Source organism: Lutjanus erythropterus, chromosome 2 (assembly GCF_056507025.1).
Source record: "Lutjanus erythropterus isolate fLutEry1 chromosome 2, fLutEry1.hap2, whole genome shotgun sequence".
In the NCBI taxonomy this organism is placed as follows: Eukaryota; Metazoa; Chordata; class Actinopteri; order Lutjaniformes; family Lutjanidae; genus Lutjanus; species Lutjanus erythropterus.
In genome coordinates, this window is record NC_139318.1 from 12363302 (window position 1) to 12388920 (window position 25619).

Genomic DNA, 25619 nt, shown 5'->3' on the forward strand with positions numbered 1-25619 from the left:
TGTGAAATATTTCTTTGTGCGGTTACTGTTAAACTGCTTGCTTCGACATTTGTGTGTGTTTCTGCTCTTATTTATACATTATATTCTTCCCTAACCTTTAATACCATGTGGAATGTGCTGCCCAGACGGTGAAATATGAATGAGTGTAATTTTAGTACTTAACACATCATTAATCCTGCAGTGAGTCTGCTGCCCTCAGAGAAAGGGTGAAGCTGTGATGTGTTCTGGCTGGGAAGCTCTTGTACATCACATGCACGCATACACACACGCTCTTGGCATGGGGCTTTTTTTATGATTTGGACTAGGCACCCACATTCTACGCAAGTTACAACTTGGGTCCATTATTCGTTGTGTTTTGAGGTTTTTATATCATATCTTCTGAGTACAGTTTCTTGTATATTCAAATCCAAAAATTAAACTTTTGGTAAAGTATGTTTGTTTTAGCATTAAAAATTCTATTTTTCCATACCCTTCTAAAACCTTTTCCCATGTGACCTGATGTAGGTTTCTGCATGGTGACATTACAACATATAAACCCCCCTAGTGTGAGGGAGAGGAGGGCAGAGTACTTTTACCTGCATCACTGCTTTTAGCTAATTGCTGAGTGGGAGTCTCGATTGGAAAAACTTGGAAAGAACACAGACGGAGTCACCCTTTAAATCTTAATGCTACAACATACATTGATATTTTAGTCCATAAAGAAATCATTTTCCCAGTTCATTTTGACCTGACCTAACCTCACCCAACATCTCTCAGATGAACATTAACTGCGAGCTGTTGTGTTGCTGAATGTGAGCAAATCCCTGCAGCCAGGTTCCAAAAACTTGTAGTGAAGCCCTCCCAGAAGAGTGGAGGCTGTGATAACAGCATGTTAAAGCCCATGTTTTGCGTATGACATAATCACACTTGCAGGGATGGATGCTAATATTTTTAAGCACTGGCCCCACAGGGCATGAAGCCACAAAATTTGGTGGCCAAAGTACATTTTTGGTGGCCCAAATGTAAACTTACGTAGAAACAATACAGAAATGTGTACTTAAATGTGACGTAGTTTTCTATTCTGTACTTTCCCCATGAACTGTGATGTGGCGTGATGCAGTTGAGGAGCGAGTTTGAAACTTTAACGTTAATTTGTAAGCACACATCGTCCATCATGTTGGTAAGTCTGTGAGTATTTGTTTTTGTGAAGTTTGAAGTTTTATTTATTGCTGTGTTTTTTAAAAAAAAGTAATAGTTGTGTGAGGTTATACTGTGTTGAAATAAAATGTCCAGCCAAGTCTGTCATATTAAAAATCATTACCCTTTCTGCTGTTAGGATTTAACAGGGGGCTCACCTCGTGCCCCAAAACATATATATTTAAAGAATTAATGATAACTACTGGACGCTTTTTTTCACAGCCTTTTATGTTTCTGGTTCTTCTGTAAGGATTGTGTTAGCAGTTTGAGTAAGTTTAGTAAACTCATACTTCAGTCACCACAACATACTGGTAGCTAGCTGGCGACAAGTTCTGTTCACTGTTTTTGTAGAATGTCAAACTAAAAGGTGCAAAAGAATCTGGATGTTTGTGGAACAGTAACCTTATATTGGCGAAGGTTCATGGTATGGGGATAAAACTTGGTTGCCACAAGGGGCCACCAACACGTACTATTTGGTGACCAGAGAGTAACTTTTTGTGGCCATCGGGCCATGGTGAACCCTCACTTGGGATATATTATCTACTTTTTAAATAGGTGACTTAAGATTCATGGTGCATATAATATTCATAAAATAGCATGCAAGTGAAAGTCACATGGAAATGGGGTAATAAACAGACTGATGAATGATGAACTGATAAATTATAAATGCAAACAGACACACTGTCCTCAGAAGTCATCTTCCAGTCACACTTTACTTTGGAAGTTAGAGCTTAGTCCACACCCACACACAAGGGGGAAAAAAACATTTCCATCTCTGCAGCTCCATAATCCACAGGGGTCATTATCTTTTAAATGGTTTCATCGCGCGAGAGAGAGTGTGATGGGATGCCGGGTGAATAGTTTGGTGGAAAAAATAAGAGGGTGAGGAAGGGGAGAGAGAGAGAGAGGTAGGAAAAGAAAGTGACTGTATGATGGTGTCAATTCAGACAAAAGGCCCAGTCATGATGTGTTCTTGCTGGAGAACAAAGAGCTCTGACAGACTCCCTGTATCTGCTCTGTTGACTATAAATGTACAGCATACACACACGCACACACGCATGTAGGCAGAGGCAGAGCGACAGACAGACACACAAACACACACCCACTCTGCGTATCAGACTTCAAACTTCTCTCTCCAACAAGGGGACATAAAAGGAGAGAACCACAGTTAGGATAATTATCTCTGAATCTGGAGGAAATGAACAGCACTGTATTGTTGTATTGTTCTGAAATTGTTTGGCCCTGGCAGCACTAGAGGGACATCATACACTTCCTGCATGCCTTTTTGTATCCTCCAGGTTTAACAAACTAACTGAGTGAAGATATTCCTCATAATGAGCTTGGATTGCCACCGCATCATAAATAACAATGTCAAAACCTGCCGCAGTAAGGATGTTTTGGTGACTGAATTCAGTCTTCATTTGTTAAGATGCTGGTTCTGTCTTTCATCCACGCATGTCCACTTTGCTCTTGCTCTGTTTCCAGCAGCAACCGGGAGGCATGTAGTGCTAGCGTGGTGGTCTGCAGATTTTTCGGGGGGCTTCAGTAAGGGTCCACGGCAGGGTCACGGCATTTACCCCTCCTCCTCTGCACCCTTGCGGTACGCTCCAAGAGAGCCCAAAGAGAACACGGAGGTGTTAGAGAAAACACAAACAGAGCCCCGATTGTCCCTGACTAGGGTTCAACCCCCCACAGCCCCACCTCCAGGGGTTTTAGACCGAGAGAATGAGCAACTGTCAATGGTGTTTTGTAAATACGAAGCTGTTTTCACTTCAGATGGGTTTATTCAGATGTCGGAGGGAAATGTGCCTGCTTTGCAGTCTGTGAGTGTCCTTGCCTTTCCTGTCCTATTGAGGTTTGTATGGGAAAGCCATTTGTAGTGCGTCCGAGAGAGCGGCACAATTGCCAGCTCCTTTGAGACAGGGGTTGACAGCTGAAACAAGTGAGCAAGCTGGTGGACAGGGCAGCCCGCTGAGTGATGGCTGTTTCTTATTGGCACTTATTGACCAGAGGCAAAGCCCCCCTACAGTGCATCACATCTCAGCTAAATGGATTACAGACAAATCAGCCGGGGCCAATTGTTCCACCGACCTAACTACCTCATTGAGACCTCAGTGCAGCCAACTGACTTCTGCATGACATTGTGAGGCTGCAGAACCAATGAGAAATCACTGAAAATATGATCTGCTAAGGAGCGCACAAAAAGAGATTGATGAAAGAAACATTATTGGAATGCACACAGTGATATTTATCTGCTCGCAATAATTCAATTATCCTTCTAAGCAATGCTGTCTGCCTCTAGTTTATAAGCTGCACACATGTTGGTAAAATGGGATCAATCTTCAATAGGACTCATAAGAGTGGAGGCTGTTATAGCATATTAATGCCCATGTTTTGTGAATGAGATATTCAACAACAATCATCGGTGCCAATATGTTCAAGCAGCAGCACCAAGCTCCTAAATTCGTATGTATGTGCCCTGTGTACTGAGGCTATCAGTCCTCTGCAGCGGGTGCATGTCTGACTCCTGCCCGCAGCCCATTTGCTATGTGTCATCCACTTTTTCTGTCCCCTTTGCCTGCTCCCAGCTGTTCCTATCAAAATAAAGGCTAAAGCACCCAAATAAATAAGCTTTAGAAAGAATCAGGATGTTTGGTGAAGGCTTGCAGTAGGAGGATAAAACTTGATGGCCACAAATAACTTTTTGTGGCCATGGGCCATCATGCCGTGGTTAATATCAGACCCCGACTTGGATGTAATTTGAATTATTGAAACTTTATCAACATTGTAATGTGGAAGTTGTTTGACTTCACCGAGACTCTCAGCACAGCCAAGGGTTGGACTAATGGATGATTGTCCACTGTCATGGCTGACAATCATTAAAAACTGACCTCTCTAACATTGTCACGTTGCAACATTGTGATGTGAAGGCCTTCTTTGTTTGAGGTAGTTTGCCATAGAGCTGTTGGCAAAGTTAGATTGTTGACATGTGTGAGAGAAAATAAAAAGAAGCTGTCTCTGCTGGTTGTTGTCTCCATGTGCCCTTTATTATTCTCTTATGAAACCTGCCCAGTAAGGTGAACCCAAGATGCCTGATTACACTGGTGGCAGCAGTTTCTTTTCTGTGATTCACTGTTAGTATGTTTCTTTCAATGGTGTTTTTTTTTTTTTTTTTTTTTTTTTTTTGCGGTATGGTTTTCTGAGCTTAGCCTCATCAGGATAGCTAGCTAGCCAACCAAGAACAACATTATCGTTTATCACAACGTTTCCCTGTTGACATCATCATATGCCAGTTTGGTAGACATGCAGGCAAGTGACTTCTGCATGGCACTGTGTAGGTGCAGCACCAATGAGAAATCACTGAAAATATGATCTGCTAAGAAGCACACAAAAAGAGCTTGATGAGAGAAACATTATTGAGATGCACACGGTGATACTTATCTGCTCACAATAATGAAATTATCCCCCTAAACACTGTTGTCTGCCTCAAGTTTATAAGCTGCACACGTGTTGGTAAAATGAGATCAATGTTCTACAGGACTCATAGGTTTTAAGCTGTCATTTGTTGTGTTTTAATTACATGCCATTTCTCTCCCATCATCAAATTAGCACCTGCAGTGGGGACTGCTCCTAATGGCCCTGACTTAATGATGATTACAGACAATATCGGTTTCAACTTTCAGTAAACAACTGCTGCCCGCCCGCTGAATAAATTACTGACAGCGCGGATAAATCAATACGCTGGCTGGAAGTTACAGTTCAGCTGCTGCAGAAGTGATCACTTCTATAGACCCAGGATTCTTTAACACGACTGATAAACAATGGCTCTCAACTACTCAAAGAGACCCAACACAGCAGAGGGATGTTTTACCACGGGGTCTGTAGCACCACGAGGACCATCCTCTCTGGTCTTAAGCATACCCTTGGGGGGTTGGAGAGGCAAAGACCACTTCTTTACTTCTTCACTCCTCCCATTCTCTGTCCTAACCCCCCCCACCTTCGCTAGCTGGCTTTCTCCTGGTCCTTTTGTCGGCGGATTACTGGGGGTTTAGAGACACACAGACTGATCCCTCCCTCCCCTATCAGAACCACACAGGGGGTTAAGACCGGAGCACGGAGGGGAGACCTCCACACAATGATCTGAATTACAGAGGCTTTCTATGTATGGCCACTTATATTCCCCCCATTTGCTCTACTCAGAAATCACCACAGAGCGCCATTCAGTGCTTGTGGTTTTCCCAGCAGGAATCTTGGGATGTATGCCAAAAACCCAGAGTGGATTTTTTTGAATCTGTAACAACACCTACAGAGTTCAGAGAGTGTGTTTTTTTTCTAACCAAACTCTTTGTCTTTTGTTCAGTTTAAACACAAACATGTGTGATGGTCCTTGTAATCCTCCATGACCGACACAGAAAATACCCACGGCAAACAAACAAGCCTCAGGTGAAACCGCAGTGATGTGTAACTGCATGCACAGTCAACACACACAGCCCACATCATCCTTCCATATTGTGAGAGGGAGCACAGGCTGTCTCCTCCTCTACAGGTCGGTATCCATCTCTCTCTGCCTTGTCCTCGGGACAGCTGCCCAGACAGCCCATCTGTCTGCGCTGACCTGTGTTTGGGACCATGGGGGGAGCCTAAGTGGCCCACGAAGGGGGTCTCTGGCATGTTGCCCGTCCGGTAATGACAGTTAAGCTGCCAGTGGCTTGCCTAACAGCTCTGGAGGTCTCTCTGTGGTGCTACGGTATTGATATTGTATCAGGTTGCAAAGGGCTTGGCAGCCTTTTAATGAGAGCTCAGATTGATCAGGCGGTAGTGGCTCTCCCTTTACTGTGGATGATGCTCATTGGCTGTCCCTGCAGGCCTGACCTCCCTCTGATCGGTATCACTGACTGAGCGGTGAGACAAACACACTCATGCCCCCAGTACATAAGTCACACACATCCTGGCACATGTATAAATGAATGTAGAAAAACTAAAGATGTCAGGAAGAATGGGCAATATGACTTATAAATAATATCTCCATATTCTAAGGTTATGCATACACAGATATGATATACAATAGATATCTCGATAAAAACATTCTCTACATATCTTATAATAGGGGTGGCTGGTATGCTGGGTTCGTCACCATTGCTTGTGGCACAGTTTGTCAGTGTTGTGCATGAATGTACTAAAATAGCGGCGTTCATATTTTTTGTGAACAGTGAACTGAACAGATCAGTTTGCAATTAATGAAGGTGAGCGATGCTCACTCCTGAGAGTGTTGCTCACTTTGTCAGCTGATTAAAACAAAGCAAGATCACAGCAGAGACAGAGACAGAGTGTGTAAATATGGACAGAAATGTCAGTGTGGTATTAAAACTTTTCATTTATCATGCAACATTAAGTGTATGAACTACACTGATGACTGGAGATTGTGTTACAATGAGGAACAGACAGATCTGCATTATATTTGCTCTTCTGTCTTGTCTCTCTCCTCTTCTCCCTGTAGCTCTCATGAATTATGAGACATTCAATTTGCACTTTAAGACATCAAGCCTCTCATCCAAGAAGCTTCTTCAGTTCTTCAGTTCTTGGATGAGAGACAAAACGTCTTCAAGAACGCTATCAAGTCCAGTTGACTACAACAAGCCTTGCTACGAATACCACGACCTGGATGACTGAGAATCTTCACAGACATCTTCCCAGTTGGAAATTTCAACAGTATGTTGGTGTTCAAGTTTGCTGTGTGTTGTAGTCTAAAACATTCTCAAATTGTAGAGAACTGTTGTTAATATATATGAGTAATCCTGGTACTTCAAATAAAAACATGAATATCATGCAGCACTTAGTATGACTACTGTGTTCCTGGTAAGTGGGGGTTTTATTTAAAATTAGATTTTAAAAAAAGTAAGACATGAACGTGAACTAGTTCACGCTAATCTGCGTGAACTGAATTTTGAGTCCGCTTGACACAACATGGATTTTGCAATTCTGTCTTTACCATGACACATTTTGGCATGTGTTAAGGGTTGTCAACCCCTAATTACAACAGATGTGCTTTACCGTGCAATAACATGCAGGCAGAGAGCTACACACATTCATAGAGCTGGAGTTACATCCAGTAATGCTGACTCTGATACAGAACTGTGTAACTGAGAGATACAGAACGTAACGTTACAAGTGAAGCACGTTAATTTCTGTTGTATAACATCATCACCATAAAAAACAAACATAAACATAAATTTGAGGTCATATCGTCCACCCTTACCATACATACCATAAAGTAAGGCTAGGAAGTATGGACAAAATCAAATATCACAATATTTGCTTTTTACAAAATATTAACAGAATTATTTCATCAGTAATGTTGTGGATATAATGACTAAGTGGGTAAAGAAATATAATAGAACAGCTAGAACCTAGCCTGGTAAGTTCAGAATTACATCACTTTACTGTAGTGCAGCCTTTAAAACCAGGAAAAGACTATGACACTTTTGTCATACCACTATCACAATATCAATGTAATATTGATATTTCGCCCAGCCCTAGTTACAATTAGTTGTAACTATAATTGAGAAGAAGTATATGAACAAAAGCCAAATTGGAGCATCATAAGGGTTCGGGTGGCAGCAGTCTGCTGGAGCGAAGTATAACTGCTAAGGGACTCAGTCGGTCGCCAGAGTCATCTAGTTTAATATACTACTGGCAATAAACTTTAAAAGAACATAAATGAAACTTGAATTCGACTTCTAAAATAAAACATGTTCCAACTTCAGTCTGCATGTTGTAATAAAAAGATGAAATTGCTGTAATTTCAATAATTTTTCCCCCAAACAGAATATTTCATCAGCTCTTACAAAGAAAAAATCTTATGTTTCTCTCTGTAAAGAGAACTGCTGAAATAACAACTAACAGTGTGAAGAAAACTAAGTTAGTAAAGTAAATCTTTGAAGAAAAATCAAAACAATATTTAAACATTTATCCTGACGCATGCCAACACTCGCGCTCATACACATTTAACTAAGTGAGTCATCCAGCCACTCACAGGGGAGAGAGAAAGCCAAATATCTGTGATTTATGTTGAAGTTCTGTGTGGAGTCACGAGCCGGACAACAGAGGTAAACAAAACTCAAATAAACAGTCAGAGCGAGAATGGAGAAGAGTAAGAGATATTTAAACCACCAGCCTGCCAGCATCCATAACAGTACTTCATCTTGCCATCTCTTCTCCTCACCTCCTCCTCCTCCTCTTGTCTACCTGCCTCCACCGGCTCATGTCAAGGTCACAGCAGTGGTCTCTGACTCCAATCTCTCGTATTAGCCCTCCATTAGGCTCCTGTCAGAGAGCCAGCCAGCTGTCTGCCCCCCTGTGGTTGTGATCATGACCCCCACACTCAGCCTCTGGACCCCCCTGGGATTTTCAGCAGGGCAGTAACAGGATGGAGGTAGAAATGAAACCCTGCTCAGTACTCAGGGGAGACGACACTGTGATTACTTTTCAGTGCCCTTTACTACCGAATCAGCGGGAGGACCATTCCATGACTGTGCTGCCTATCCGTCACACCAAAATGTGAGTTTTAAAATTCAAACACAGAAAGCGCTGGACTTGAACAGGTGGAAAAAGGTACATGTTGTGATTCTGTCCTCCTCAAAATGTTCACCATGGCAACGGTTGTGGATGCAGCAGCTGGTAGCTCCTTTAAACTTTGCTACTTTTCTATTTGAAATTACTATTCTTTGACTTTATTGCTGAAGCATGTACCACCTATGACAGAAATGCACCCGTGGGTATTGAAAAATGAAGCGTGGGTTTGGAGCAGCTGACCCTGAGAACAACAACAATGTGCACACAGCATCTTTCAACCACACAGTCTGATCACCAGGATGCACTGCCACAGACACACCAGGAGGGAAGAAAGAGATAAGAGCCATGCTACATATTTTTCCCCTGGCTAGCAGTGCTGTTTGTACATCTAGTTTTTTTTTTTGGTGTGAGTTTTGGAGATACCAGCCGTAGAGATATTTGCCTTCTCTCCAAAACAATGGGACTAAATGGTACTCAGCTTGTGGTGCTGAAAGCACCAAAAATACATTTGAAAAATTTGAAATCAGTGTCTCTTTACAAATATCATGACCTGGTTATTCAAGATAACCTACAGACCTTGTGCTGAGCAGGAACTACTTTCTCTCTAGATTCTTGAATAGCTCCATTAGATTCTACTGCAGAAAAAAAGTAGCTCCTGCATGAAACTGCTCACAACAAGGTCTGTGGATTATCTTAACTAACCAGGTCATGATTTTTGGACATTTTAAGTGAGCACCACCACAAGAGCCATTCAGTAACTAACCCTAACCCATTATATCAGAGAGGAGACAGACACCTCTACGGCCGATATGTCAAAAACACTGCAACTCACACCAAAACTATCTAGATGGATAAACAGCAACACAGGTGTGAGGAAACTTATGTATTTTTGATTCTGGTGTGAGCTGTCCATTTAAGGCTGCTCCTGGCTAATGTCCACTCAAATTTTTTATGGTCACATTGAGACCTGCTCCACAACATCCCAATATCAAGGTATACTTGATGAACGGACCAGTTCTGAGATGACAACATTTAAACTATTTTCATCAGATGTTCCTCACTTTCTAAATGTAACAAATCATTGCTGCCATTTCCTGTGTGACAGGGTCAAAAATTAATGCATGTGCCATGTTTTACTGTGTTATTATTTATTTCCATGTTTTCAGTCAGTGCAGCAGACGCTACGCCAAGCAGATGAGAGACAAGTGGTCCTTCCGAGAGCCACCAGCCACATCCACGTGAAATGCAGTGCAGGAGCGACACTATTGAAGCTAGGGTAGCCGTGGGGGAACTCACCACTCGCCAGATGTCTCTGCTCCTCTGCAGATCCAACGGTTGGAGCACTTTGGAGTTGGTGTGGGAGTTGTGCAAGGCTGGAGTTGGCATGACAGCGAAGGGAAGGACGTGGACACTGGAGGAGTTGCTGCATGGGATTGGACTGCTTGATAGAGTTTTAGCAGACTGCTGAACAACCATTCTTAGTGTTTTAGCAACCTTGACCTACATTTTATTGTTTAGTATTTTATTAAGTGTTGATTTTTATAATTTAACAGCAGTGATTAATGGTACCATCAATGTTTAATTTTAATTGTAATAAATTCCCTTTTAATTGACTTTTATCCTCCTGCTTGGTATTTAGGTCCTGGGTGGTGTTGTTGGTTTGAACTCAATTAAATTTCAAAATGCTTAAATTGATTTTGAAGCCCACAGCATTTAAGTTGCTGGGCCTGGCCACACCTGCTGCTAGTGTAACCGTAGTTACTATACACATTACATTTTTGGGTTATTTGTAGTAAGTTACTTTACTAATTTTGTGTTCCCTTATAGGGCTGTACAGTTTTCTGTGTACATGATATATTTCAGTATAATGATTATACAACATTATTATGAACTTGCAGAATTAAGTTTACTGTTACATATTATTATTTTATTATCATTTACAGCACTTTACTAGTATTTTAATTACACATTTACATGTGTAGCATTTTAGTTTCTTCTCCATGTCCCTCTTGTCTAAGAGCTAATTAGTTCCTACCTGCCATTGTTTAGGGGGGGGGGGGGGGGGGGGCAGGTATAAGTGTGGTGACTGACAAACAATTTTGTTTACCCTGCTGTGAACCCCAAACAGTGAAGTTGGGTGTACTGTATTATCATGCTGTTTCATGAAGTATAGCAGGAGAATGAAGAAGAGTACACTCAGAGAAGTTCTAGCAGCTTATTACCAAGAAAAGAGGGTTATAGACTGGTGGTAGCAGGGTTTTTTCTTCGTCTTCAGATCAATTAGTCGAGGCATTCAAATAGTTTATGCCCACCAGGACTTATTGAACAGCAACTGGCTGCAGTCTACATGTGCACTCTGTGTGTTTATTTCAGTTTTTATGGACTTGCATGGACATTTACGGACAGTGGCCAAAGTTGCTGCGATCGTTAGTGGATGATGTTGAGGACAACGAACTAAGAAAAGAGGGTAAGCATCAGCAAATTCCTTGAACTCTGCATCAAGTTGATTCTTTATGGCTTTTTTAAAAATCAGTTTGCTTGTGTCGAGCGCCTACTTTTCATGATGTGGTATCAGGTGTGGGGTATCAGAGTAGTTTTATGAGTATGAATAGTGCATGAGGACAGTATCGGACCGATACCTGTTGATGGTATTGATATCTGTGCATCCCTAGTGTTTCCCAGTTGCCAGAATTTTAATGTGAAGATGCCGACTATATCATCATCACCATGTTTTTGCTGCTTTTTACATTCAACCTGATGTAAATAAAAAAAAAACACACTACTGAATTATTTCCTGAGTGTATACTTTACTTCACTGAACATATTGTTTTATATTTTATCCATTATGAATTTAATTAATTATCTGTATGTTGTATTTTGTCTGTAGCCTGAAGTAAATACAATTCTAATTGTTGTACAACCCTGTGATAAATTACCTTGATTTCTTGATCTCCTGCATGCCCTCCTCTTCTTTCTTACCTCTCTCCTTCTCTCGTCTATTAAACATGAACTAGCAGTGCCTTGATCAAGCTCATCACCTTTGTGTTGTAATTAGCACAGTGTCAGAGTGCAGAGCACAGCCCCATTTCACTAATAGAGTAATTACCGCCATCGGCCAGCTCTCGGACCTCCACCTCCACACACCTTTAAACCTTCCTATCGCACCTTCCTATCAGCTCCAATGGAACATAAAGCATCTGACAGGACAGGAGATAAACCAGCATTTCAAGCAGGAGGGGAGGGGATTAATAGGCGCCTATAACCTTTTACTGTGGATCACACTGAGCGAAAAGGTCAATCAGATTCATGAGAAAAGCATTGTGGATGAATGTCTGCACTTAATGAGCGTTGTATAGCGCCAAGATCGCTGTTGCACTCTCCTACATGTGAAGTAGAAGAGCATTAAAAATAAATGGGGAGTACAGCCAATTCAAGACACATAAAACGGGCCGGTAAATTCATAGGGTAAGCAGACAAGAGTGGGACAGGGAGACATTGCTTATGGAGGAGAGAGGGACACTGTTTTACTGCCATAGATTCAATTAATTATCCCTACATCGCAGTTAAGGGAGGGTAAAACACTCCACGCTTCAACAAGAAGCCCCATACCGCCACCAGATGTCCGGTGTTTTTTTACAGGGTGGGCAGCGATGACATACTTGGTGTCATCCTGTGTTTGGTAAGCTCCTTGTTAAACACGGCTGTGATTAAAAGCTATTAAAGCAATTATCTTAACGGCAGGAGAGCTGGGGATGAGAAGAGAAGAAGAGAGCCTTTTGTGGAATTCAGACGAAACCTCCTTTCAGCACCATCGCCCCAGATAGCTTAAGTTAGCTGAGTGGTTATGCAATTGGCAGAAGAGATTTTTTTTCAAGTGTTGAGATGCACACACACACACACACAGACACACACACACACAGACACAGAGCCAGCCACTTCCTTACAAATAGAGAGCTGACTTCCCAGCCAGCCGATTGGAGCTGACACACAGCTAAAGAATGAGCTGCTTCTGTGTTGTTACTTTAAAGCTTGGCCAGAGTGCCGAGTGGCCTCTCTGTGTGTGGCGCCGCAGGTTGGCACAGTCACAGGAGGCTTTATTGGGGTGCCGTCCTAAGCGTCAGGCTGCATGCCCGATGTTGACAAAGCCTGGTATCGCCTGCTGTCAGCCCATTCTGTGTGCACCCGGCGGAAAGAATCAATTAGGCCGAGCTCACAACAGAGCACTTTAATATTTGACTTTTAATCAGTGGGCAGGAGGCAGGCTGGGGCATGGAGGCAAACTGGCAGCTCCCGTCTTGCTGATGTGGAAAATGAGGGTCAGGAAATTGCTCCCAGAGCCCTATAATGTGCATCACACACTCCAGGGAGGATGTGAGGAATCAGTCTGAGGAGAAATTGCCACCAACAACATAGACTAATCCCCTAAAGTGTTAAGGGAGAATATCCCTTCCCTTCGTCACTCACGAGATATCAAAAGGCACCTTACGCAACCGGCTGCAAAGGACGGAGAAGAAATATCACATAACTCTGTTCGTAAACAACCAGGGCTCTGTGGAAGGGACAGTGGTTTAAGAGAAGAAAACTGAATTGATGAGGTCTTCACTCGGCAGATGAACTGCGCCTTTGAAGAGTTTCTCTTTCAGACTTTTGGTTTTTATCCTACACTGCCGAAGGCCCCCTCTGCCAGCAAGAAGAGGAGGAAGAAAGAGAGAGGTGAATGCTGTCCTCACGCTGGGGTTTTGAAGTGGAGATCAGTCCTCAAACAGAATAGCTTACCAAAGGCACATCATTCACCTGTCTGCTGTTGGTAGTTTCACAGAGACAAGGAGGAAAATCAAAGTTCATCTCTCTCACATGCTCCGCAAAGAAAAGTTGTGGAGCCAGGCATGTTTTATTTTCACAACAGAACACTAAACTATCACGGCTATATTAGGAGCCGTTTGTAGCGAGTTGTTTGTTAATCAAAAAGGAGAGCTGATTACAGTCACGTACTGATGTTTTTGCAAGTGATAATGAGTCAGCTGTGCACAGCTGTGTACATAATGTGCCCACATGTGCTGAGAGCTGCTTCCTCTGCTGCTGTCCAACTGTTCGCACAGGATGACTCTGATCACAGCAGCAGCTCAAGCATGCTACTGGTAAACAGCCAACTGGAAAGTGGCAACACTGCAGTGGCGATGTGCCCAGGTCATGCAGATTTACTGCCTCTTTAAAACAGCGTTAGCACAAAAACAATTCCATCTTTTCCAGCTCAGTGCCTCAAACTACTGATTTAAAGCATAAAACATGGCCCGCGCTAACATTGCTTGTTTAGTAAAGACATGAAGCTAGTTTACAGCCCAAAGCCACAGGGGGTGAAGGCGATTTTTCAGCTGTTGATTTGATAATTCTGAGCTTTGGCTCTCTCATTAAGTCTCATGACTCTTTTCCTCAGCCTCACCTCACTCCCACTCTCTGCATCTTTCTTTTCACTCTTTTCTCTTCTCTTCATAATTACCATTTGGACGGACGGCCACAGAGGGGGCATCTGCTGTGGCCACAACACAGCCGCAACGCCCACAGCTCTCTTTGATCATTGATTCCATCTCAGTGTGGCCAGCAATAACTATCCTCTTATTTGTGCAGCATGAAATGCTAATCACTGGCAGGCAGATCAAATGAGGTGATGTGATTTTGAGACAGGCTGAAGCAGCGTGATGCATGAGTCGCCTCTGGAGGTGACATATCTATCCCCCACAGTAAATAAAGCTTTGACGTTAACTGTGGCCCCGCTGTGCTGTTTGTTTCCTCTGAGGTCTGCAGAATCCATGGTAACAGGAACAATAGTCATAACCTGACTTTTGTCTGCTCAGGTGGAGGAGTGATACCCAGCTACTGTAGGTGGAAAGATGGATGGGTGTACACAAGGCACTGGGGAGAGTGAACTTTGCGCAGTTGAGTACTGTGATTACATTTCAATGATGAAGCATGCAGGCCTTGCATGCACTGACCCAAATGTGTATATAAACACATGCAATAAATAAATAAACAAAGTGAAAGCCACTTTATTTAGATCACAGTTACAATGATTAACTGCTAATATAGATCAAAAAGCTTGGTACAGAATCATATCTATACAAATGCTGTTTAAAATGAGAAACATGTAATATATTTACTGTACCAAATCAGAAAATGACCCTGATATGTCATCAGAGATTATACTAAGTTGAAATACTGGCTTCTCTGACAACATCTCTACAGCCAGTATGCTCTCCACTTAAATTTCCATTTCAGTTTGGAACATCTTTGTGTTTGCTTTTTGTTTGTTTGTTTATTAGAGTCAAATTAATTCAGAAGGTTCAACAAATTAGTTAGCGTCTATTTATGAGTAGTACAAAATAAAAAATCATTAATAATCTGTTAGAAGGAGATGTTTATGTTTATCTTTTTGTTTATGATGGTTAAACTGAGCAACATGTTAACTGGCAGTCACTGAACTAAAACTCCAGAGTGTGTATATTCAGAGCAGTGGGCTTTTGTTTTCAGAACAGACTTGGCTTTACATTGACAGACAACCGACAGAGTTAAACTTACAGTGTAGGACTCATTGTCACTTGTCATTGTCCAAGTATAATGTTGCACTTGTCTTGCACTCATTTAGTTTCTGTGTTCCTGCAGCCTGCAGGCAAACTGCCCAAGCTTCAGGCAGGGAGAGAGAGGGCGGGGGAGACAACTCGCTTCAACCATATATAAAAAGCGATTCAGCCTATTTAATATGCCATCTTTGGCTCCAGCTATTTGGACTGCAGTACAAACTTTTGAATGCTAGGGTCTTATAAGTAGTTCTTTTAAATAATTTGTTTATAGCAATCAAGTAGTCCACATACAGTGATTTTTTTGGGTCTTTTCATAAATGACAACATATGGACAAAGTATTTCAAATTAGGGGCACCCAGGTGGCTCAGTTGGTAGAGCCTGCACCATGTACTGAGCTTTAGCTCAGCATGGGTTCGATTCCAGCATGCGTCCCTTTGCTGCATGTTGTCCCCCCACTCTGTCCCCTGTTTCTGTCACATCTTCAGTTGTCCTATACAATAAAGCCATGAAAGGCCAAAAAGATGTCTAATAAACAGTGTTTTCCTGGTCACTGCCAAGATCTATAAGATCATCATGTGTTTGCACTATTTGAGAATTTTAGTATGTTATTTTAGAGAAAATGTATATATCATGATATACATTATATATTGCGGCATAGCCTAAAAAGAGAGATATTATTTTTAAGCCATACTGCCCAGCCCTACACAGTGGAGTAATTTAATTTGAAAAGAGGTTGAAACAGCTGTACTGTATTTTCATAGTGATCAAATTGACCTGGGCATACATGGACACTATATGAGGTTCCCACTGTAAAATAGAGAAACCTTCTGTTGCTACTGCATAGCAACATAACAAAAATCTGCATCTGCATATACAACACAACTCCCTACGGTACGTGTGTATGAGGGAGCAATGAGCGGGCAGAGGGAGATTTCACAGTGTGTAAGAGGTGAGCAGCCTTACCTTCCCTTCTAAACAAGCTGTCTCTGATGTTCTCCTCTCCCACAGAAATCAGCCTCTGACTGCCAAGTTCTGCAAGCAAACACAAAGACCAGAGTGGATGAATGCTTGGAACATATGCAGCTTCCACTTAGGAGCCCAAACAGAGCCAGACTACCTCATATCTATGCCATTCTGATTGTTTTGTTTGTTTGTTTGTTTTTAAAAAAAACCTTTTTAAATCTATGAATCTTGCACACGCGCAAGTTCATCCATGCCCAACGCTGGCCTTATTGTCTCAGACACCATAAGCCATACTGAGTCCAGATGCCACTCCCAGCTACCACTCCTCCCTCACACATACCCTGAGGATGGGGACACATCTGTTTCAGACGAAAACACTGCGACAAACTGTAGGATACGGAGATAACGAACCATATATGTCATGTCAGGCCACATGATATTTGCACAAGATAAAATGCATTATTTGACTGATGCTGTGACGCCTGTGGAGGCAGACAATAGTTCAGGAGGTGGTTTAATTAGACCTGTGCCAGATATAATATTGTCTCATTTTTAACATAATTATCTCGAACCCTCCAGGACACTTTTAGCGATAGTGATAATAATTAGTTTCTGTTTGTACTGCTATGTAAGCACTGCTCTCTTTCAGTCAGGCAGTCAGCCTCTTACTGCTTTAAAGCAGTTGTTAGAAGCAGCGGAGGTACAGAAAAATAGATGTTTTCACCCAGCTCTTTCCATCAAGCTGCCGTCTAACACTGTCTCCAACAGTCTCTGGTTGTGATCTCGTAAGCTACAAGGCCTTGTTCTGTGTCTGTCTGTGAAGACATGTTGACAGGAGAGGAGCTGTCTGATCCATATCCGGATCAGACAGGTGTCAGTGTCCAGCATGTAAACATCTGAGCCAAGCCAAACCAGCTCTGACATCTCCATAACCACTCTGTGAAATCTTCGCCCTAATGATGGAGCCTCTAAAGTTTCATATGTATGTCTTTGGTGAAATGCTTTGCACCCAACGATGTGGACACACACATACGCCTGTTTATGTGCAAGAAGGCTAAGAATAAACCAGAGACCCTTATAAGCCCACAAGTATCTCACCGCAAAGGCACGCCTCTGACCCCAGCTGCTCTCTGCCTGAGCCTGTTCTGCCAGCCACTCATGGGCATCAAAGAGAGGTGAGGCTGGACACCTGTGCCTGTCTATCTGCTTGTGTGTTCGTCCAGAGCAATAAAAAGAGCCTAAGACCTCTGTCAAGGCTTGCTTTTGCGCCGTGAAGCATATTCCTAGATAGCTTAACACATAACTGACATAGACTTTTGAAACCAAGGACACAACGAGGAGGAGGAGGAGGAATCTCAGTTGTGCGACAACAATACAAAACAGCAGAGACATCATTTGTTTTGACAGGATTTTATTTGGCCGTAGATGACATCCACATAAACTTGCAGCATTCAGCAGACACCGCAGGCTGCGAATGGCACAAGTGATTTACTTTCCTTTTCTCCTGCTAAAATAAAGGAGTGACAGATTTAATATAAATAAGCAGAGAGGGGGAGGAAGAAAGGGAGGGGATTGGAACAGGCTGTGGGTGACAAGGCAGTGTGACAAGCGTGGCAACTGAGAGAAAATGCGACACCTGGCCTTGTCCTTGATGTGAATAAGAGGATGATACATCAAAAAGTGACAGGGCAGAAAGATGGCTATTACCCAGGCGGAGAGGAAGATGAAGAAGAAGAGGAGAAAGTGACTATTTTTAGCAGTGGAGTAAAAATACTCCAGGGGTTCATTTAATATTCCTTTCCATACAGCGCTCTTGTGTTAATGAATCATGTTTTATTAGTTGCAATAATCTCCTTTTCTTTGCAGACTTACTCTAAAACTGCGATGGTGTTTCAGAGCATTCCAGCCAAAAGATCAAATGCCCAAGTTAACAAATAAAGGCAATCAGAAGACTACATATGCCTTTGACTGAGATAAGCTGGAATGAGCTGTGCATTTCTTGATCGTGATGAAGTTTGACCGAGAGGGTAAACGAGCAGCAGCCCGAGGCTGTGCTTTTTTTTTTGATTGGCTGCATTCTCCCCATCGGGCAGGAGGCTGATTGATTTCAGTGGGCTGGAACCCCGGCTCTGCCCCTATTGATCCCTCATCCCCAGTCCTGTCTCCTCACCAATTAAGAGTTCACTAAGCCGCCACTGTGGACCACTCCTAATGAATACCACCTTCCTGCCAACATCTCAATGTTGCATTCACTGCACTGCCCGTCTCTGGTGCTTTCTCACTTCATTTCTCACTTTCGTCTGCTACTCCTCCACTTCACTCGTTACATCTGAACAATAATGCTGGAATTGATCTGGATTTGTGATGAGGTAGTGTCTTTTGGGGAGGGAGGAGGGGGATCCCACAGTTCATTAAACATGAGCATGGAGTAGAGAGTCCAAATGTCTGTACATCACTGAGAATCAATTGCTTCACCAGAGGCCAGATTTTAAGGATTAGAACGAATTGCGATACTTTGGATGTAGAAATCTGGGATGTGTCTGGGTGTCAGATGAGGAAGATCAAAAGATTCATTAGATTAGAATTAGATCAAACACAGTCAAAAGTTGTGAGGACAGACAGAGGAGGAGTGTGTGAGAGTGGTCGACATGAGAGAAACAGAAATGTAGTTGTAGGAGCCAAAGAGCTGTCTGACTCAGAATCAATTTAATTGCCAGGTACATATACAGATACAAGGAACCTGTCTGTCTTTCTGTCTTTCTCCTGAGCTGGCACATCAATTTCATGATCTGTCCACCTTGAGGGGGCAGCAAGAAGAAAACAGTTCAGTCACAGGTCAGTTGTGCCCTGGTGCAGCCGGCCTTAAACCCCTAATCCCACTGCTTTGGTGGAGTGAGAAAATCCAATTTCAGAGATCTGTAATTCCATAAACCTTATTAGGCACAACAATGGCTGCTACACCCTCAGGGAGAAGCATGAAGGGAGGGGATGGGGGGGGGGGGGGTTAGCTGAAGTTGTGACCAGGCTAAACACAGGGACGGAGAGAGGGTGACGAACACAGGAATGAAGATTAAGGTAGAGTCGGGGTGTAGCAAATCAAGAAAATGAAGAAGACAGAAGTGTTCTGGCACAGTTGCACTTCTAGTAAATTACCATGACTAGGTACAACATGATGAAATGGCTGACACACCGAGATTCACAGGGTAAAATGTTCAACTTGCCAGTCATGTTTGCGTCCTCACTGTGGGAGACTTTGTCGTCCCCGTTTCACCCTTGTCTCACATTATTTACTGATGCTGTAAATTTGTCATAGTGCTTCTTTTTTCTGTTTCCTGTTTTTTACCATTACGTACCATAAAATCCTGTCTCTGCTATTTGATGCAGGGTTGTATGAGGTACTTATCAATAGTCAGTGTATTTCCTAGATTGCATCTGCATGTCCACAGCTGTGGGCAGGGTCAGTAACAAAAGGTATTTTAGCCACTTAAAAAAAGGTATAAGAGTATGCTATATTTAGAATATTTTCACCACTTTACCCACCCATCAGACAGATTTTTTACCAACAGGAAACTGCCAAATATCGTTCTCTCTGAACCAAGCAAACTCTCTGGGTGAAATCAGTAATTTTACCTCACAGAACACCAGAGTTGCTGGTCTTCCGCTGTCTCGATCTAATCTGATTGCGTTATTGTGACACTTTGGTGAATCGAAACTAACCTATTTAAACACTGAAATGACACAATAATACAAAACAAACAAATCAAGGCAGTGGTAGACCAGCCCATGCTCTGCAAGGTAAAATTGCTGATTTCACCCATGGAGTTGGTTTAGTTTGGAGAGAGTGATATTATATTAAAGCAGTTTCCCCACAGAAAAGGCTGTCCTGATGGAAAGGTAATGCAGTAAAAATATTCTACATATAACATACACTTGCAGTGATCTTAATTCTTTTAGGTGGACCTTCTTTAAATAGTTAAAATACATTTATTGTTGACCCTGTCCATAGCAGCACATTGCTTAGTTTCCAGGCTAATCTGAACTATCCCTTTAAGAGCCTGAACAGGACAAATGGTTGTGGGTGAAGTTTTGTATATATGAATAGGATTCCAGAATAGAAAATAATCTATTTTATCTTATTTGGGTTAGTGCGTCCTGCCATCACCACTGCATCCTGTATTCATTTAATCGTAACATCAATGGGCCACTTAGGCTGCTGTTATGTGAGTGCTCTCATTGATTGTTTGCCTAAATCCAGGAGAGTGGGGTGTGTCTGTTTGTTTTGCCGTACTAATGGACACCATCTCAGCACACACCTCAGTGAGGGAGCAGCCAATAGTAAGCAGAGAAGACATAAAAGACAGAAGCAGGGCTGAGATGAGAGGAATATACAGCAGATGAATCAAAATAAACTCTTCATATCTGCTCAAGAGAGACTCAGGTGGTGCAAACGAAGATGAAAATAATTAAAGCGATAATTACAGCCACGGCGATGAGAATTTGCTTATCAGACAAAAAAAACAGTTGAGAAAATGACTTTGAATTCAAGTCAGATTTTGGCCGTGTGCCACAATCTCCCAATCACTGCTCTTAGCAACCACAGTTAATTCTGTCATAAATTATTCACAACTGTAACAAAACTGTAGCAAAAGGCCACCGATAACCCCGGGATCTAAAAGCTGATTAGAGGAGGAGATCGCAGCAAGGATTTAATACAAATTTCGGAGATAGAGCGGGGCTTTAGTGACACGCTGTTTGATATTGCAAGTGAGAAGGGGCCTCTAGCTGCTGTCTCTCCTGAGACAGATAGGGCAGTGAAGCCCGTACTCTGTGGCCAGCAGGGTATAATTACATTTCCCCATGGGGCACCAGCTCTGCAGCAGCTCAGCCACATAGAGGCATGAGATTGAAATCTGATTGCGCTGGCACACAGCAGTTGAAGGCCGTCCACACATGGACACTGGGAATCATTCGTACACACACTGTGCGCACACAACACAGAGAAACACACCACACAGAAGCACATGCACATACAAACACACAACAACGTGCATCTCCTCATTTGCTCCTATCAGCCGCAGACTACTCACAGCTCTCTACACACTGTTGAGAGAGGAGTGTTTGAGCGTCGTCGTCGTCAAGGAGTCACTCTGCCTCTCTATCATTAAAGCTGAGGGGAGCAGCAGCACCGAGATTTACGCACTGATCTCTTGATGCCGCCTCATCGCAGGACCTGTTAACAGCATCTCATACATACAGATGAAGAGGGACCCAGAGGGAGGGAACACGTGAGTGCTACTTACTGTCAGGCTACTTTTAATATATTCTACAGGAGGCCGGTGTGTGAGTGAAAGAGTAATGAAACTCTGCCTCTGTTTCCAAGTTTTCAGATGACATTTCTGCAAGATTAAATGTGACTTTGTGTGTTTTAACTAGATGCATGGAAATATATTTCGGCATAACCAAGAGATGTTCCACTGTGGCAACCCCTAACGGGAGCAGCCGAAATTCACAGAAGATAGAAAACAGATATCTATCTATTCATGCAGCAAAATCATACAATTAAGCAAATATCTGTGACTAATATATTGTGACATTTAATTTCTGCACTTCACCCTAGATTATTTTTTTTTCTGTGACATTACGGTTTGCACAATCATGAAACTCTGCTCTATTCCAGTGATTTTTAAACTGGGGTCCGACCAAGAGCGGTCTTTGAGTGGGTTGTAGGGGATCTCCAGCAAAACGGGGAATAAAACATTTGAACTTGGATCACATTTTTTGGAAGTTGGAACATAGGTGGGAAAAGGAAGCCATTTTGATTGACTGTAATCGATTGTAATAATACTTAGTTTTATCATTGATTGACTATAAAGATTTTATTATCTTCAAACCTAAAAATGAAAAGAACTGCAGGCCAAATAGTGAGTGGGGCCATGGATTGATATTAAATAGGTTGAATGCCTATTTAATATGATTTATGGTACAACAGGCAAACTAAAACTGTTACTATGACCCAGAACAGAAATGCTGCTGTAGTGCTGTAGTCAGAGAAATTAGTATTTACCATTCCCCCTTAATTTCTTATGACATATCACGGTCAGTTTAAGATAAATTACTGTAAATATATTACAGATAACTCAATGTGCACCTACGGTGGGGGTTCTTGGCATGAAAAAGTTTGGCAAGCCCTGCTCTATTCCTTACTTTTTTGTGTCTTTATGGTGGAGTGGAGCCACGTAACTGTTTGTGGCAGAATGATATGAATTCCTTGTCTACAACAGACGCAAAAGCAGGTACAATAATGTCAAGATGTATTGGAAAAATTCTGTTTCCATAAGCTTTCATTGCATCTTCTCTTTTTCAGTATGACAACCTTTTCCAACTCAGCCAGCAAAATTTAGAGACACTTCAGCCTTTTTTTTCATTCCTGCTGTTTTTTTATAGGAAAATTTAAACAGATGCACCACCTGGTGTTGCTATAGACAATAAACATGCAGAAAGAGAGCAAGCAGAGCAGGTGGAAGAAGCTGTAGCTCTGAGAGGGCTGAATGAAGCTAATGGGAGACATTAGCTTTAGGACCCTCTAATATAACCTCGCTGTGTCTAACCACAAAAGGTCAAGGCGGCGGTAAAATGAGCAGACACTGGCGCTGTCCCGGCCGCCTGCGGGCCCGCAGAGACCGCCAAGCGGTGTCACCTTGGCTGCTGTCACTGATATCTGCCACCTGTCATCACGCTGGCCCCCCTGGCCCGGGATGCGACGGTGTCGACAATGGGTTTGTCGATAGCACTACCTCCTAAGTGGCGATGGGGGAACATGTCCTCTGCTTTCATCAACAGCTTGAGTCAACAGCCCCGGCGTGCGGCATTAGCATACAATCCATATTCATGCCGGTCTCTCCATTCAACTGCATCGCCAGCCCTCCTGCACATTTTCCAGTCATTTTTTACAAACGGCATGTCAAGCGCCCCATTTTCGCCGGGAGTCCCACATGGCCTCTTATGTATTCACAGCACGGCTGCCGCAAACAACATCAACAGGTCTCAAGGTCGTCACTCCCACTGATCGTGTGTGTGTCTCAGAAAGTGTGAACAACTAAAGAAGAAAAATAGAAACTGGAGAAAGATGTGAGCAAAATAAATTGGTTAAGGATGCCATGAGAGTGTGTGTGTGTGTGTGTGCATCTGTGTGTGTGTGTGTTTGATGTATGAGCATGAGCACAAATGTATGCAGTGTGAGTGCACCCATGTATGTTTGGGTTAATGCAGTGTAAAAGTGCCTGTGATTCTGTGTGCACTTTCCATCACATTAGTGAGTGTAACCATGCACTTGCAGCTCAATGTGTGTAAAAATATAAATCTGAGCAAAATGTTATATATGTCTGGGTGCGTGCATTTGCTTGCGTGTGTGTGTGTGTGTGTGTGCAGCAGTCTTAAACATGCCTGGGGACTAGCTGACAGGTAGACTAAGCAGGAGCATCCTCCTCCTTCAGTCCACTGGCATCTCAGTGAGAAAAGAGGCCAGTTGATGTGGGGGTTAGAGCTTCCATGGCAGAGTGCGTTGTGATAAATAATGAATGCTTAAAGAACAGATCTCTGAAGCTGCTTTACTTTCCATCCATCCCTCTATCCTTGCATTCGTTTATCCATCCACTCATATCGCTACAAACAGCGTGGGGCGTTCAGCTGTCTCTATCATAAATATTTCAGTCTTTAGGTCAATGCTCGTGGCCCTCCTCCCCTCCGCTGCTCTTAACCGCCACCACTTGGTGATGACACAGCCTTTTGACCCATAAAGATATTGACAAAACACTGATAGTGAGTAGATTCACTGGGACCAGCCTCATATACTAAAGCCGTTCAGGATTCTATAGGAGTGGCTGTAACTGTTGAAATGGCGACTCTAGAATGAACGCTACGTGGTGGATACCTCCGCGATTTCTAAAAAGGGTTCCCATAAAACAGTCAAGAAGCTGGACTAGTCCTGCCTTTGGAAAAAGTAATATTTTCACTCTTGTACTTGTTGTTTTTGCTCTATTTTTAACCCCCCGCACACTATTCAGCAACAGTGAGGATTATATTTGGCTGAGTAAATACAAAGCAATGCTGAGACAATGAATGTTCCATATTTCAAAAACACAGCAGACTGAGAGACAGCAAGACAAAGAGAACTAATCACAAATTGGATTCAACAGCAAGACAGACCAAAGAGCCGTGAAAGCTGTACTGACTTGTTTCACTGCGTGAAGTGGATTCTCACAGATTCTGGACACATACTGTAATGATTCTCCTACTAGAGGATACTGTTGTGTAGACAGATGATCACTTCAAAAACTGACACTTAAAAAAAAAAACCAATGGAGCCACAGCAACATGTCGACAGTGTCCAGCCCAAAAAACTACTAACTTGTTCCACCAGATAAACAGCAGCTGCTCTGTCCGTGCTGCTCTGATTCAAAGCCACACACTCCGTGAAGAGTCCAGTTCATCTGGTGAACGAGAGGTCTTATCTCTCTTACCCTGATGAGCACCGCCGTTAGCGACTCCATGCATAAATCTCAGAGGCAAACAGAACGGATCAGAGCATTCAAGTGTAAACTAGGGCAAAGCTCCAGCACTGTACCTTCTAAATACGCGACTCTGGAAGCAAGTCCTGTGGAGGAACAAGCGATCGCACACTGAGGCGAACACATGCTGCTCTCTGTCATCTGTCACAAACAGCACATATGTACAAACACAAATGCACACACCTGTTCTGGGCAGTCCGGTAACATCCAGTCCTGTCCGGTCCGTTCAGATCCGGTCCCCCTGTGCTGGCAGAGTGAGGAGCTCGTCTCACCCCCCACGCAGCCCGGTGCAGACAGCTCACTGTTATAGATGCACTGACAAGTGAAAGGAGGGAGGCGTGGTTTCACATGAGATAAATAAAAGAGGGAGGGAAAGAGGGAGGAGAGAGGCTCCCTCAATCTACAATTCAATTTTGCCCTTACTCCCTTTTTCAGCGGCATTTCTGTCCTTTTCTCTTTTACATATTCTTGCTGATATTCTATTACTCTGTTTTTCCATCTTCCTCTCTGTTTGTTATTCTCCTCTGGTTTCCATTAGTTTTAGTCTTTCTTCTCTGGTACTGTTTCCTGTTTCTTCTCTTTCTCATTTAACTCTGCTCTTCCTCTCTTTCTCTCTGGGCTCTCATTCATAGGGCAGTAGTGTGTGTGTGTGTGTGTGTGTGTGTGTGTGTGTGTATGTCTGTATGTGTGAGACAGTGAACCAGAGCAGCTCCGGCCATCTGTTGGAGCTTGTGAGCTTCACCTATTCACAGTCTCATAAAGGCA

General features: G+C 42.8%; 1 protein-coding gene across 1 annotated transcript in view; it reads right to left on the bottom strand.

Moving 5' to 3' along the window:
- Nucleotides 1–25194, bottom strand: part of sulf2a (sulfatase 2a) — a 46802-nt gene extending 21608 nt beyond the window's left edge. The window contains exons 1-2 of the mRNA XM_084728549.1: nt 25038–25194; nt 16288–16356 (exon numbers count right to left, since the gene is read on the bottom strand). The gene's annotated coding sequence lies outside the window, so the exon portion shown is untranslated. The remainder of the gene's footprint in view (nt 1–16287; nt 16357–25037) is intronic.
- Nucleotides 25195–25619: the final 425 nt, after the last annotated feature.